Here is a 10,556-nt window from a genome sequence, read left to right as displayed (position 1 = left end):
TTGGGTCTGGTGTGCGAGGCATTGTTGTCTGAAGAAAACGCAGCAGCAGTTAATTATTAAATTGGCTGTGAATTGATGTGAACCCTGGGATGCATTATGTATTTTTTGGGAGATTCAATCCTGCAATTAAAATGATTATTTTGCCGCTGGCGTCGCTCTCAATTACCGTTGTTGTCTCGTAGCAGGACTAAAAAAAAAACAACTCAGAGAGCATCACAGACTTCACCGCAGGATAATCGTCAAGAAAACATCTCTCGACAAATGACTGAGCCGCCGGTTAAATCCAGAGCCGTCGGTAAACTGTAGATTTTCCCAGGTAACTGCAGATGCTGAACTGAAAGCTGTTTTTTAATGTTCACATCTCAGCATGTTTGAGTTTCTCTTTCAGAGATAAAGCAGCAGCAGCAGTGTTTTTCCTTTATTTACTTCTTTTTGGCGAATTTCATGGAAAGACTTAGAAAAACATTGTGATTGTTCACTTCAGTGTCTCTACGCCGATTCAGAATCCAATTGGTTCTTATTATGATGTACAAATAAAAGAGTTCTGGGACTTTGAGCAAAGTTTACTCAAACTTTTCAGCTCCAGATTATGACCTGTTTTTTACACCAAAACAAACAAGCAAACAAACAAAATCCATTGATCACTTGACACACGATAAACAAGTTTTGTAATATTTGATGGACGCTGGTTGAGCTCTGTCACGGAGGAATAAAGTCAGGCTACAGCTACATGGAAAATTAGTAGAATCAATATTGCTTGTTTTTATACATTTACAGGTTTTGTTGACGAAAATAAACATTCAGTTGCTGCAAAAAGTGAACACCTCCTATTGATACTTGACAATAAAACCCATCATTACAAATGGGTCGGGATTTAAAGTGACACAGATGAAGATTAATTAAGAAATGCAATTAACGAAGATCAGAGGATCAGGTGTTATTGTGTTATTTTAATTAATATGATCAAAAATACTACACTGCTAATTTTTTACGATTGAAGGCTCTAACTCAACATAATCCTGTTGCTTCAGTTCAGATTCACGCCTCCAAGGTGATTTGTGTCAATTAGTATCTGCTGCCTATTTAGAGGGAATCTGCCTGAAGATACAAACGTAAGATTTATTGATGTTTCATACGAACACAGCATGTTTTTGTTTTTTGTGAAATGATTTGATTCCTAATTTAGAAGCAAACCTCGCGAAACACAAATTGGATGTTTTTTAATAATTTGTTTCCTTTTGCTTATTTGCTTGCTTTCTCCGTTTTGACAAATCCAATATTTCATGCATATTGCCAGCCAATCAGAAAGGCCCACACACATTTTCAATTTACTATTCAAGCTCAAGGACAGTATTGTCATGGCGGCTTAGTACTGGCATTAACCCTACAGTGAAACGCCTGTCTGACTTTCCATTAACCTACACAATGGAACCGCCCTGCTAATTTTCACAGCTCCACTTTAGCAATAAATTGATATTCATGATGTGCGTTATTGCAGCTGCCAGTTGAATTCCGAGTACACAGACTCGGGGGGGGGGGGGGGGGGGGGCGTTGATGGGAGGTTTAATCTGCTTGAGGATGTGTGTCATATTTAAGTCAACAAACCAGTCAAATAATAGAAACTACAGCCGATTAAGACTTGATTCATACTGACAAATGAGAGCAACATTAATTCCTATAAAATGGGTTTTTATATCCAACAAATCCACAGTGTGAAGGGTAGGTTCATTCACATGTGGATACAGCTTCTTCGAAAAAGTTATTTGATTTGGATTGGTCACTTTTTAAATTCTCTGCGCCGGAAACGAACTCTCTGTCTTGCCGGTGTGGCATCTTGCCGGATACGAAAATACAAATCACGGTTTCCATGATTCCCAAGATGTTAAAAACATTCCATACACAAACTTTCACGGCAATTTGCTGTTGTCATGTTTCATCACAGCCAATATGACAAAAGCCAGATGTTAGTGGGTGACAGTGGGTTTTATTGACCAGTGGAAAAGGGGCTTCACACATTTACCAACAGTCATTTTTCATCTCACCAAGATCACGTCATAACATTTTACTGACAACAAAACTTGAGATCAGAATTAGAACTTATATATCGTCACCTACTCATCGGGGAGGTGGTTAGAAATCTCAACTATAGAGGAAAAAACATGTTGTATTTCCAATGTGTGGCGAGCTGTGAGGTGGGGGGAGCGTTCCGGGTCACTTCCTGTGGCTTCTGGGACGGCTGCAACCGCTATTTGTTGAGATTATTGCCTCTGCATGGAGTCGGCAACAGAGCAGCATGCAACACTGTCTTTATAGAGGCTATTCTTCCGTGTAGAAATTACCTTGACAAAGATGTGATACTTCGAGAGGTTCGACCTTGTAATGACAGACCAGTCTGTGGTTCATTAGAGAGGAAACACGGTCTTTAGATAAATGGTTTCTGAAGCTTTTTGTCTCATTTCTTTATGAAGCAGCTTTTTCATTTAGGTTTAAACACACTGAACCAGTATTATTGCCAAGATATTTATATAGCGTTCAGTGAAGGGCGTTAAAAGCTCCTTTCCTGCCTCTATTGTGTTTTTGCATTAAGTGGCAGTAGTTATTTAGAGTGTAGCTGAACCTGTGATCCCCTTCATTAAATGTAGCATCTCATCTACTGCTTCGCCTCCTCCTCTCTGCATTTTTTTGTTTTAGAAGAAAAATTGATGCTCTTCCTGACGATCCTGTGACCAGATCAGTTGTGAAATATCTATTATGATGGGAGATATTTTATTATTTCATTCTACATTATTTCCAATGTTACATATGAGTCTCTCACAGTAGAACAAGCTACCGTTTGTTCTCATTGTTCTGTGAGGTGATAAGAATTCAAATATGAAAAAATATAATATAAGAATATAAGCAGAAATCTGGGTTTTCAAATGGTTTTCTCTTCTTTTTTTTTTATGGCAAACCCCTCCACAAGTAACAGAGGCTTTATTCAGGTGAACCAGTTTTGGTAATGATCCTGTATCCCAGCAAATTATCATTAACACATTTGACAAACTGACTTGACTATTGAATAATTTCCTCAGTGAACGTTGGCTCTGCCTAGGAAGAGCTCCTGTGTACAGGCAGAGTCATGACTCACTCCAACAGATTTTGTTTCATGTCCTTCCTCCTCAGTTTTGTGCCATTTTGCTCTGACCTCCGCTGTGAGGAAGTCAAGTTTCTTTGAGTCTTGGGCCAAGAAGCAGTGGGAGCAGAGAGTCTTTCTAACCCTAACCCCATGACATGGCAGATGGCCTGTCAAACACGGTGTTGTGCAAGTCCTGAGCTACATTTCTCTTTGCACAGTCGGTACTTTTCAAGGCCTCTGGAATCCGTAACAACAGGCAACACAAAACTAAATGTGTTCAAATAGAACTTGTTTGTGAAATGCAGCTACAAAGGGAAAACAAGGGCCTCACCGGGCAAAGAGATATTCAACAAACGCACAATACATGGGCCTGATGTATGAATATATAAGGAAATATGCACAGCAGAGTCCTCGTTTCATGAATAGTAATGATCAGGACAACAGCAGGTGCATTTCTTTATCCCTGCTCGTATGCTAATGTGGTGGAATATTGTGATGATTAACATAGAAACCAAACTCGCAGAAAAAACTAAACCCAACAGTGCAAACACAAGAGCACACAGTTCACTACCATGCACCACACAGCCCGAGTGAAAGATAAGAAGCTGAGCCATGACCAGGTCTCACTGCCTGTGAGGACAGTAAAAACTTTGTGGACGGCACACCAACATGGGAGGTGCTCCCGATAGAGGGGGGAGGGACAGGGAGGACCAAAGTTAAAGAGCGCTGCACACATTTCTAAAATGATACAACGGCACAAAACACAAAAGTTAGTGATCTTATATGTTGTTATGAGTTAGTAAAAGGCCTCTGGTTCATTGGTAAACTGTTTCAGAACAAATTGGACTATGGAAGGCTGTCGAAATCATTAAAGGGAAATACTCCGAAGGCTTATACCTACACCAAGGTTGAACGTTTTGTGGAAAATCCTGCAAACAGCAATGAAAACATAACTTCCTTGGTGATAATATGGATAACAGCTGTAGCTCAGTGAGCCACCTGATTCACAGCAAACTGTCCCTGTGGCATCAATACTGCTTATAAAAGGGCAAGTAGAAGTAGAATCCACTGTAAAAGAATAAAAGCAATGTCAAGTTATCTACTAATGTGCTGGAATCATGTGTTTGTGTGTGACCTGCTGGATAACTTTCCCCCGTACTTTCAGGGAAGCAGTCATTCTTTGTCCCATCTAGAAAACAGGGCTCTCTGTACGATAACCAATGTGGTTGTTTACTGGACGTGTCTGAAGCGAGTGGAGAAATGGCTGCTTAATGCCTGGCTGATTCACTCAAGATGAACTGCCCCTTGCTTGACTCTTATCTTATCTTTACTCTCGATTTTATCTCCACAATCACACAGACGTCTTAATCACTCAAAAGGACCTTGTTCTGTCCACATCTACACTGCACAGCACCTACTGGCTCTAAATTAAACATGAGCAATAGTCTCTATGATCAGTTAATATGAGTGTCTGCTGTTAAATAGAAACATTGTTTGATCTATAATAAAAAAAATGTTGAAACACTTACATCAGCCGTGAAAAGCCAATTACAAAGCATCTCAGGGATTTGTTGTAATTTAGAAATTCTTTATTCAGCCGGAAGATTTCTTTTTCAAACCACAGTGTCTCCATTGTGCCCATGACAATAAAGCCCCAGATCTCCCAGTCGGTGTTAATGAAGCCTTCCGGTGGAGAAACAGGATCCCTGATAATTTAAAAGTGTTTTCCGACAGCCCACTGGGGAACGTCGTGACTCTGAGCCGAACTCATTTCAGGTTCAGATATGCAAACGCTCCGGATTCTCTCGTGTCAGGAATCGACATCTTTGTAGCCGTCCTGATCGGCAGGTTGCTGAACCTTGCATCATCGAAAGGGAAATAAAATGGACGTAGTTGTTCAGAGGAAGGTAATAATAGAAATCCTTCAGCTGAGGAATGTGGCCTTGAAGGAAGTCCTTCCACTGGCTGTAGGAGGATGTTTCCCTCCCGCTGAGGTGTCCCTGCAACAAGACCCTGGATGTCTTTTAATTAGTCACCTACAGGCTCCTCTTGATCAGTGAATGAGTCGCCTACGGGTTCTTCTGAAGATCCCTACTGACTTGTAGCGTCGCTCTGTACTTTCCACAAGTGGCTAATTACACGGCTCCGGTCTAAATGGAGAGTTGATTGATATCGGGACGGCCTCAATGATTCTCAGAGCAGTTAACCAGGAACACGAATGGCTCTGTAACCGCCTCACTCCACCAGAACATCTGAAATCCGGTATTTGTTACCAATCCAAGGATCCAGACCAGGTTCTCAACCCTATTCGGCCCCAAATCCTGGTGCCTGAGCTCAGCTTTAGTCTGCCTCACAGATTCAATGTAATGCATTCCATCACTATTAATGCACTGCCAGAGAGAAGTAAACGGGAAGTACAAGAAATAAAGTCCTGGACATCCTGTGGGAGTGGGGAAAGGGAGAATTTTGTATGTAAGGCTTGTTTGTTTCTAAAGACCGGGCACAGTTCGGCAATGCATGACGTCACCTCATTCAATGTGAATGAGTCTCATTTCTGTTGAAACCTCCAGCGCATTCTAATGGAGCCCAGTATCCAATTAAAAAAGAGCTGTGCTATAGGAGAGAACTTTGTAGAACCACACACTTCAAGAACCTGGCAATCAGTGTGTCCTGCCATGAATTCCAGCAGCTCTCCAGGAGGATTTGACTTCTAACGACAAACTGCCGCAGCTTTTAATCTGAGCCCCCGTGCATATTGCCGCTCTGAGGGTCATAACACACCTGCAGACCTCGGCAGCGTGTTCGTTTCCTGATCCAACATTTATCTTGTTGCAGGGATAGATTTCAGGCTCATGGAATTACGCAAATTTGCATGAAGCTCCCATTTGCTCCCTTTTGTTCAACGGAGGCGATTCGCTGCTTCTCTGTCTGTTGTCCTAGTCCCCAAGGGTGCACTGGATTTAAATTCAATTTAATCCTGCGTTTTTCCTCCCTCTGCCTTTTTATGTGACCTTGCATTGCCCGTCATCCATCATCCCAAAACACAGACATCCTGGATAGGCTTCGGTTCCGGTCTGAAAGGTGGAACAGAGGTGGTTCTTCATCCCCGAGTCGAATACTGTTAAAAGGAAATGAAAAATGACCCGGGCCTCGGACCCTCCTCTTCCTCACTCCCTCAGCCTGAGAGCAGCAGCAGAGTTTGAATAGAGGCACTGAACAGAAATTGACAAAGTGTTTTTTGAGGGTGTTGTTTGGGGCTGAAAACTGTGCAGTGTGTGTTCCTTTATCGTACATGGTCCACATCTGTGAGTTGTTTATAACAGCTGGCACCACAATGGCTATTCTTACATATGCCTGAGCCCTGATTCCTCTTGTATTTGTGTGTAGAAATTTGTTCAGGGTATTTTTACGCTGTGGCCGGAGGCACTATGTATTTAAGTTGACCGCCGTCCAGCCGGCTCTCGTAACTGAGATATTTCGGTGATGCCTGGAGGGAATTTCTTCAAATGTGGTTCAAGCATTAATATAGACTCGAGGATTAATTTATTCGATTTTAGTGGTGGAAGGTCAAGGTCACTGTGACCTCCTGTCGGGGGTAACATGATGTATGAGGAATACCAGGAGACATTTTCATTACGTCTGACTCAAACGCTCACGTGGACTCGAGGATGAAGTGATTAGATTTGTTCATCACAGGTCAAAGGTCATGGTCACTGGGAAACCACAATTAATGCTTTTAATAATAACTGGATACAAAGATGGACTACATGAATGATGGCTTAATTTCTATATACAGTCTGTGGTTCATATACCACAACGCTGTTACCAGTTTTCCTCACTCGCTATGCATTTCAAATTTAATCAATTACCAGATATCTTTTTGAAACACATTTCAGAAGAGTCCTGAGGCACTGGTTTGATTTACAAGCCTGTGGTTGATAACCGCTGTCATGGGGAGCCTGAGGCATCTCCTCATAGGAACCAGTTCACTGATTCTCAACTGGTGTCTGTGGGGGTGCGGCTCAAAGGGTCAGGGCCACAGCAGGAGCTGGACGGTGGCAGCACCATCAGATTTGGTAAAATGCCACAGCGGCAACAAAGGCAAATGAAAGAGCTGTTTTTTGCCCTTTGGTGCCTGAGCTGAAGTGGAGGGGCGACCGCCAGGAGGCGAAGAGGAGGATGAACACGGAGATCAGGCTTCACGCTGAGACTCATTCCCTCGCATCCAGCAGCTGCTTGTAAAGTGTGCAGAGCGCTCACACATCATTATCTCCTCCTACAGAGAACGTCTGTGTACGAGCTGTATTTTCATAGCGGTGAACATTTGCATAAAGATTATTTGCAGAGAAAAAATATTTAATTGGATTTAGGTATGTTACATTCCAAGTCTCTGTAATTACATCTGTTCCCTGGTTTTATTGCCGGTTTAACATGAATGCTTCCCAGGAATGAGTTTCTATTGGCTGCAGGAGGCTTCAGTTCAACCACTCAAGTCTGGTTGATGTTAATTAAATGAGCCGATGTCGTTTCCTTCTTCTTCTTCTTCTCTCTTCTGAAGTGACATCATTTCTAAAACAACATTTTATGTTCTTGTTTTGCAGTTTTCACAGAAATCACGAAAGATATATAATCTGGGATTATTCCAACTGAAATTACTCTGAGAACAATTTATCGGTTGGATGCTAAAGCGGTTCGACACTTTCACAGATGAATTGGCATTTGTGTTTGCTGATATGCATCAAGTAAATACATGATAAATTCATATTTTCTTAACTTAATGTCTTTATATGTGGTTATATTTGTCTTTTCATCCATTCCTTATGATAATGCTCATGGTTTTACTCTACAATTCAAGCCTCAAATAAAAAAGGTTTTTTTCTAAGGGTTTGATAAAGGAATCATTGACACTTTATCAATATACATATTAGCTGATGAACTGGTATTTGAAATGTTGTACTCCTTATAGATTTCGACCCCAAAAATCTCATTGTTGCTGAAACATTACGTCAAATATGCAATAAATTAGATCTTTACCTCATTATAGCTCAACCTGTTTTTAAATAACACTGAGTAGGTTGATGTAAATTGATGATAGATATAAATATTACCAATATAGCTACAGAGTTTTGATGTGTATACAATATTCAATACATTGCATTTCAACGGGTGGTGTGCATATTGTACTGAAACACCCCTTTAAAAAATCCACCCTGTCATGTAATCCTGGATGACTTCATGAACAGCGTATGATACAATATTTATACTCCGACTCTTCTATAAAGGAAATATGAATTTTATTTTCACAGAGATAACAATATTTTCAATTTCCTCTGACATTCCGTGTTAATCTCCTCGATACTCTAAAGTTGTTATGATGAAACATGACAGGTCATTTTGCAGAGCAGCCCCCGATTAAGCGTTACAGCCGCCATGAGTAGAGGAAACAAACAAACCCATTCATCTGATCGCTTTAACAACCTCCTCTTCATACCCACACACTGTCGAACTGTGAGCGTCTGCTCCTGCACCTGTCTGATCGGGTATTTGAAGTGGAAGAACTTCAAAAAGCCGACCGGGAAGGAGGTGAAGATGCAGAACAGCCAATCACAGGTCGTGACGAGGTTGTGGTAAAGGTGGACGGGCGCTGCAGGTCTGAATCTGATGATTACTCTGATGAGGAGCCACGATTACCAAGTCTCTGCCTGTCCAACCCTCTCAAGTGTATAAATCAAAGTCGGCCCCCGATCTGAGTCTCTGTTGCTCCGCTGTCTGCAAAGTCATTAATCCAAGGATGTGGCCCGCGGGGGGGTTGTTTCTCCTCCTGCTGACTCAATAGTTGGTTTCCCTCTCCCCTGCCTCGGCTCCACTCGGCACATCTCTCTTTTATTTGTTCTAATGGGCGTCTGATCCTAGTTTTCACCCCCGAGAGGAAGAGTTACGTGTCCTGCTGGGGGTTTTCAGTGGCATTGTGTGTGTCTGTGTGTTGTTGCAGCTATATGAATTGCTGTGTCCTCACTCTGTAGTGCTCTCAGGGCACATTGACAGACTCTCCCACTCCATCGGTGAGATTTGTGACCTCGTATTTCTTCCTCCTCTCCGCTCCGACACGCTACTCATGACTGTAAATGGGCCGAATGAAGATAAAGTAGGAGTAAGGGCAACTGGGTCTCGTTGTGGCTAATCATGCTTTATATATCCCTCGTTCTTCTATCTCCCTAAATGTGGTTTTCCCCCTGACACCCCTCCCTCCCTCCCTCCCTTCCTCCATCCCTCCATCCCTCCCCCTCTTCTCCTCCTCTGTAATCATGGCCCGGAGAGGAGCTGTGAAATTCATGACATCCAGATCTGGAAAGGGGCCGGGTGATGTGGAACGAGAATAGTCTCCCGTGCTCCTGCAGAATCTGTCTGTCTTTGATGAGCGAGTTATAACATTTCAGCATCCCCCCCCCCCCCGATAAGCTGGCTCTTGCAGTGTGTGGCAGAGAGATAGAAAAAGATAGAGAGAGAATCTCATTTGTTGCATTTGGTTATGGAAGAGTGGCTTCGTCTGCACTTCCTGTTTCTGCTCCACAACTGTTTTACTACACTTTGCCTTTCACAGATGAAGGAGATTGTCCGGTGAGACGCGTTCACAACAACAACAACACACATCTCCAGAGTTTACAGGCGGGGGGGGGGGGGGGGGGGGGATTGGTGCAGCATTAAAGTCAGAATATAGCCTCATGTATAAATCTTGTTTTGGAGATCCCAGGTTTTTGTTTACAGCTCATCCGCCCTTATCACTAAAAGCTCTTGTATCTTGTTGACTTTCCAAGTTGTTTGTGAAGCCTCGTTTCACCCCGAGATATTTGCTTTTTTTTTTTTTTTCTTTCATTCTGTATTTGTTTTTAGAAACATCATCAATACACCGACCTGCTCGTGGTGAATCCTCCAGATTATCTCCTGCTAAACTCTCATGGTTTATTCAGAAATTTTTTGTAATTTTATCTGGAGGTCGGCAGGAAAACTCCAGAGAAAGTCCAGAGTTTCTAGCTCGACTATTTGTGTTCCCAAGTACAACCTCTCCGGAGAATGTCAGGAGATTATCTAGAGTTCAGTGTGTCTAAGAGCAGTTGAAGTTTAGACCAAACTTTTGAAGAACTTTTTCAGCTTTGGGCAGTTTTGTCTTCGTGTCGCTCCAAGTTTTCGTTAGCATTTAGCTAACGTTATGTGCTGCCAGAGCCACGTAGTGTATATTGCGAGCAGAGTTAAAGTTTATGTTAAATAGGCACGTACAGTGTTGTTGATGTTTCCTCTAAGCAGGGCAGCTATGTCAGTACAGAGCTCAGGCACCGACGTCTCCATTGTTATTCTGTATCGTTGGTGTAGGAACTGGTATCTGATTCAAAAACCAACCCTGCTGCCCACCAACGTGTGCCTAACCTGAGATGAAATACGAGAC

The sequence above is a fragment of the Pleuronectes platessa genome, chromosome 2, assembly GCF_947347685.1.
Source record: "Pleuronectes platessa chromosome 2, fPlePla1.1, whole genome shotgun sequence".
NCBI lineage: Eukaryota > Metazoa > Chordata > Actinopteri > Pleuronectiformes > Pleuronectidae > Pleuronectes > Pleuronectes platessa.
The sequence above is the reverse complement of the archived record's forward strand: the minus strand, read 5'-3'. Positions refer to the sequence as shown.